This window comes from Crinia signifera, chromosome 3 (assembly GCF_055691185.1).
Source record: "Crinia signifera chromosome 3, ASM5569118v1, whole genome shotgun sequence".
NCBI classification, from domain to species: Eukaryota; Metazoa; Chordata; class Amphibia; order Anura; family Myobatrachidae; genus Crinia; species Crinia signifera.
Window position 1 is genome coordinate 219,504,439 of NC_139219.1, and position 6,000 is coordinate 219,510,438.

Sequence of the window (6,000 nt, forward strand, 5' to 3'; positions counted from 1 at the left end):
AAATATACTTGTACATAACAGGTGTCTATTAAATAACAAATCAAACTTGCATGAGTTAAAAAGAGTGGGGGGAATACTACATTTGGACTATCCCAAAACAATTTTGTAAGTTTAACTTCTCTTGTAGAGAGAGTTTGCTGCCACACAGTGTTTAAAGAAGTTGTCTTCCCTGTGCATCTTGAAAATTCTTGGCTCTAAAATAGAGCAACATGTTAACTAAACCTCTTTCCATATGCTGAGCGAGCCTGTGGGGCAGGTTGTAGGTCACGTTTACAAAAAGTAGCACAAAAGATTTAATGACCGTCGGGAGGATACCAAATTGAGTGTCCCAGAAGGCCTTGCACATGAATACAAGCATAAATGTGAAAAAAACCACCATTGTAAATGCATCCAAATGATAACAGAAATGGTAAACATCCACTACAAAACTGTTAAACAAGTTTTGCACAAAGGCCTTAACATGACAGACATTTGTGCTAACATGGTTCCAAGGCTTCTCCCTGCCTATCAGAAAAAGAAAATAAAAAGCACATTTGTACAAACATTTGGAACAAATTCAAGTGAATTCACACGTTTTTGAGGTAAACTTATTCCCAGTAATGAAACATGGCTGTTTCGGTATGATTCGGAGACAAAATACCCGCCCATGCACTGGAAAACATCATCATCACCAAGAATTAAAAAAAGCATTAAAAAGCAAATCCAAATTCAAAGCCATGTCATTGTTTCCTTTGATATTAAGAAGTTATTTTGGGGGTCTGGGTACCAGAAATCGCAACTGTGGATCCATGTTACTTCAGAAATGTTTTGGCAGCTTTGTGGGAAAGAATAAGATGAAAGGTGGCAGAGTTGTGGAAAAATGGTTTAATCTTCAATCAAGAAGATGCAGCAGCCCCCGTAGCTTTCTCTATGAAGCAGTTTTTCGCCGAGAAACAGATTGAAGTGCTAGAACACCCTCCATAGTTGCCAGATCTTGACCTCTGACTTTTCTTTACGATATTCGAAGTACAGTACCCAGTTTTGCATCAGTTACTGAGGTAAAGAAGAAAACGTTGGAACTGTTAAAACGGAATCGGGACATCTGTCAGAATGAACTTAGGTCTACAGTCATTAGGTCGACCCCACTAGGTCGACTGGCAGGAAGGTCGACCTGACTTAAGGTCGACATGGGCCAAGGTCGACATGACTTAAGGTCGAATTTGCATAAAGGTCGACATGAGGAAGGTCGACTGGTTATAAGGTCGACATGGGTTTTTCACTGTTTTTTGTTCCGAATGTCGACACAGTCGACATGGACACAGTTGGCAATGAGAATCGGACCCTCGCATCGCTCGCAATGCTTCAGGCACGGTGCCTCGCTGCGCTCGGCACACTATTTTATTCTCCCACCACTATTTTATTCTCCCACCACGCCCTAGTGGATGGTAGGGCATGAAATACCGCCTGTCGGCACATGTCGGCTCAAAAAACAGTGAAAAACCCATGTCGACCTTATGACCAGTCGACCTTCCTCATGTCAACCTTTATGCAAATTCGACCTTAAGTCATGTCGACCTTGGCCCATGTTGACCTTAAGTTAGGTCGACCTTCCTGCCAGTGGGGTCGACCTAATGACTGTAGACCTAAGTTCATTCTAATAGATGACCGCTTCCCGTTAAAACAGTTGACAGATAATTAGCTACAGCAGTGCTTTGACCAATGGAAAATAAGACTGCAGCATTGTGTGGAGGCAGAAGGGTATCACATAGCAGAGGAACAGAGTTAAAATGTACTTAATGTAATTGAAAGTCTAATTAAAGCATCAGCCTTGTTTAATATCCACACCTTTTTATATGCAGTTGTATATAATATGGTTTTAACTGTACTTTGACATGTATTTTTGTGGGAAAATCAGACCTAAACTCTATTAAAGGCAGACCACTAGAATCATTTTATTACAATGGCACCTGTCTAGGTATGGGATATATTTGGCAGTAAATATAGGCAAGAATAAAGAATACACGGTGTGATGATCGCACTCGTTATGGTCTGCATCGCAAGCCATTCGATTTTTGCATGCGATCCAAGGGCAGTACAAAAAGTATGTGTGCAGCACCGTGAAAATGCACATTGTATGGGCACCTTTTTAGAATCTGATCAACTTTGACCAGGTCCCCAATGTGATGGCTTAGATGACTTGGTCAGAGTTTCTACCAATCAGCTTTGTGGGACGTCCTTGGTATGCAGGGGTTAGCACTTGCCAAAAGCAGTCACAGAACAACCATTAACCTGCACAGGGGCATGTGTGCTCAAGGTTCATGTGCATGGGGAGCGAAGGTAGGTCCACCTTGTTTGAGACCACAGTAGAGTTATTGCAGCACAAATTTTGTTAAGCTTTCTATACACCAGTGGATCTCAAATTCGGTCCTCAGGTAATTGGACCGGTTTTGGCCCAGTTTCCTACCATCTCAATCTGACTTTAAAAAGTCAGATTGAGGCAGAGAGGATGGCGCCGGAGGTGCAGCAGCTCCTCCGGTGCCATCCTCCTGTCTGCTGGCCTCCCGCGTCACCGGTCACACCACCTGGTGCAGTCCCGTCTCCTGCCGACGTGCTCACCCGTTCCCCGCACTGTCCGGATAAGCCTAAATCAGCTGCTAAATCCAGCATTTGGATTTGGCCGCTGCATTGAATACACCCAACGCTATTTGAATATACCTCTAATGAGCCATGGTTTCTGTGAGGTATCTGGTGTACAGAGGAAAACAATAAGGTATGACACTTAAGTGCTGTAGAGTGTCTGGGAGGTACTGCGGCAGTTAGGTGGAGTGGCTGCCTGTCTGAAGAGCCCAGTTGGGGGTTGTGAAAACCAGCCAGTCTGCAGTAGTAGTAGAGGAGTCCAGTTTATTGGGAGACAAGTGTTTAAATATTCTGGAGGCAAGGAAGACCACCAATGTCTGCTTAAGTTGCTCAGAAGCTAGGCCAGTGGGCCTAAAGTTGGAGGAGTGACTATATCTAAACATGCAAGAGGCATGGACCAATTTGAGGAGGCCAGAATGTATGTTACTTGTGAGATACAGGACTTTTAGGGAAGACTTTGATGCAGACTAGCTGCTCAGTATATTGAGAATTGTGATAAACCCAATACGCACTAGACAAGAAATTAAATTATATATCCCTTTGGAAGGGCCCTTCTGAGCGATATCTTTTTTTTTTTTTTTTTTTCTCAACTAGTGTGTACACTCAACATTGTTAACAACCCCCTCCCTCGTCTTACGCACATTGTTGACAACCACCTCCCTAGTCTGTTTAGTACAGATGAGGGAGGACCTCCTTAACAAGGGTTATGCTGCAGCGTGGCCCCCCGCTCTCCCCCCTCCCCCATCACTGTCACTCCCACCTGCTGTCAGCAGCAAGTGTGTGTGCAATATTGCTGGGTTCACACCTTGCCTAGTGTGTATCAGCCATTGGTGCTCAGCACTGTGCTATGTTGGTGCTGCTGTTGGTGGTGGGTTGTTGTTGTTGTTGTTGTTGTTGTTGTTGTTGTTGTTGTTGTAATGGGCAATGGCCACTTTGTAAATTAGTTTGGGTCAGTCCTGGGTACAAACAAACTGTTGGCAACAGGCTCCTAATGAGTTTCACAGTTTTTAACGTCAACCTTTTGATAAAGCCATTTAAAGCACTGAAACACATTAGGAGCCTGTTGCCTCCAGTTTGTTTGGACCCAAGACTGACCCGAACCTACCCCAGACGACACTATTCACAAAGTACCATTGCAACTGGAACGGAATTCTCCGCTACCCTACTTGGTCCATTATGCTGAAAGTGTTCCCTCCATGGTAATCAGGACTATAAGTCAAGACTGCAAAATAGCCTGCACACCTGGAATAGGAGGTAACTGGGAGCATTGGATTATACTCATGGTGGACGGTAATAAAACAATTCAATACTAAACTTGGCACCTTTTTAATATTCCCTGGGGCATACGAAGGAGTTGACAGTCCCACTCTCACAACCAGAATGAATTACTGTAGGCAAATCCATTTTTTTTTAAACCTATATATATACCTTTTGTGGTTATACGTATTGGTCACCCATATGTACTTTTTATCTTGTTAATCAAATGTTTATATTGTAAAATCGGTCCAACTGTTTTTATAAGGAAAAATTACCATAGTGCCTGCTACTCCCAGTTTTCTTTTGTTGTATCCATTCCGTGATTGACTATCCTGGACCGCAAGCAGCTGCTGGCTGAAGTAGCTCCTGTCACAGCGCCACCTACTATACCCATATGGTATCCATCATTTTTCTCACATGACATGTAAGACTCCGCACCCCTGTCCTGGGTCACGTCAACTTCTTGCACTAGTTACTGGCATTCCTACCATTGATGCACAAGCGCTACTTAAAGCCTGCAAAACTACAGTTTCCAATTCTGTCAGAATTCCAGACTTTCTGTCGGGTCCACAAAAAACACTAATATAACAGTTGTTTTCTGTTTCATTTATGTTGCCAGTAAAGCAACATTTGTTTAATTTGCCTGAAACCCCATATTGGGTTAAATTATCCCAGGTATACTTGGAATCTTTTGTGGTAACAGTGCAGCATCAAGCAGGGAACACAAGGGGGAAAGATAAGAGGCATAACAAACATCACATACATTTCACGTATATAGAACAGTTTGAGTTAGAATTTGGCACATTCAATATTGTTTAGTTGGAGGACAGCCATTGGGAAGAAGCTATTTGTAGTTCTTGTCGTCTTTGCTGGGATGGACCTATAGCGTCTGCCTGACAGAAGGGCTTCGCACAGGTTGTGGCCAGGGTGTAGCTTGTCTTTCATGCATGCTTCTTGACCCTGGCAAGGTATAGTTCTTGGACAGTGCCCCAATGATCTTTTCAGCCATCCTCACCACCCTTTGCAACCTTGGTCTGTCATTTGCGTTTGCTCCTCCGAACCAGATTGTAATCGAGGAGCATATGACAGACTCTATTATGGCAGTGTAGAGGATGAGCAGCAGCTCCTGCGGGATGTTTAATTTCTTGAGTTGCCTCATGAAGAACAACTGCTGCTGCGCCTTCTTGACAGTTGTAGTAATGTTGGGACCCCATTTGAGGTCACTCAGATATTATGAGTGGGTGCAAGGCATTTGGTTTCCTTCTGAAGTCCACCTTCTCAACCGTTTTGAGGTCAAGGTGGTTTCTGCTACACCATGGAGTTAGCCGATCCACCTCCTGTCTGTATGCCGACTCGTCTCAGTCCTTGATTAAGCCGATGACCGTTGTCTGCAAATTTTATAAGTTTTACTGACTGTTCTGCTGAGGTGTAGAGGGAGAAGAGTTGGGGGGCACATCCTTAAGGGGCACCGGTGCTGATTGTGTGTGTAGTTTGATGTGAATGAGCTTTCACCGCCTGTTTCCTTTCAGTAAGGAAGTCAGTGATCCAGGAGCATGTAGGTTCTGAGATTTGGCTCCAGGGTGTGGGGAATGATTGTGTTGAATGCGGAGCTGAAGTTGACGAATAGTATAATTGCATAGGTGTCTAGACTGTCCAGGTACTGTAGAATGTGGTGCAGCCCTAGGTTGACTGCCTACTGAGCGAACAGAAGTATTGAGGAAGCAAACTGCAGGGGGTCAAGGTGAGTATTTGTCGCAACTCTCAGGTGGGTCAGCACCATACGTTCAAAAACTTTCATGGCCACTGATGTTCGTGCAATCGGCCTGTAGTCATTGAGATCTTTCACGGTTGAGTTCTTGGGAACCGGGACGATAATTGAGCCTTTGAAGCAGGAGCGTTTCTAGTGAGGTGGTGAAAGTCCTGGTAAAGCTAGGGGCAAGCATTGTTGCACAGGTCTTAAGGGCAGATGGAGACACTCTGTCTGGGCCTCCAGCTTTCGTAAGGTTGACCCTCTTGAACATACCTTCTACCTCTGTTTGGTCCACCCGGAGAGTCTGGGGGTGGCAGATTTTGAAGAGAGGTGGTCATGCAGTTTTGCCCTGGTCAGGGGTAGGACTGATGCAGGTA

At 44.4% G+C, this 6,000-nt stretch overlaps 1 protein-coding gene across 2 annotated transcripts in view; it reads left to right on the forward strand.

Moving 5' to 3' along the window:
• DIS3L2 (DIS3 like 3'-5' exoribonuclease 2) overlaps positions 1-6,000 on the forward strand; it is a 291,824-nt gene that overhangs the window by 88,538 nt on the left and 197,286 nt on the right. The window lies entirely within an intron of this gene.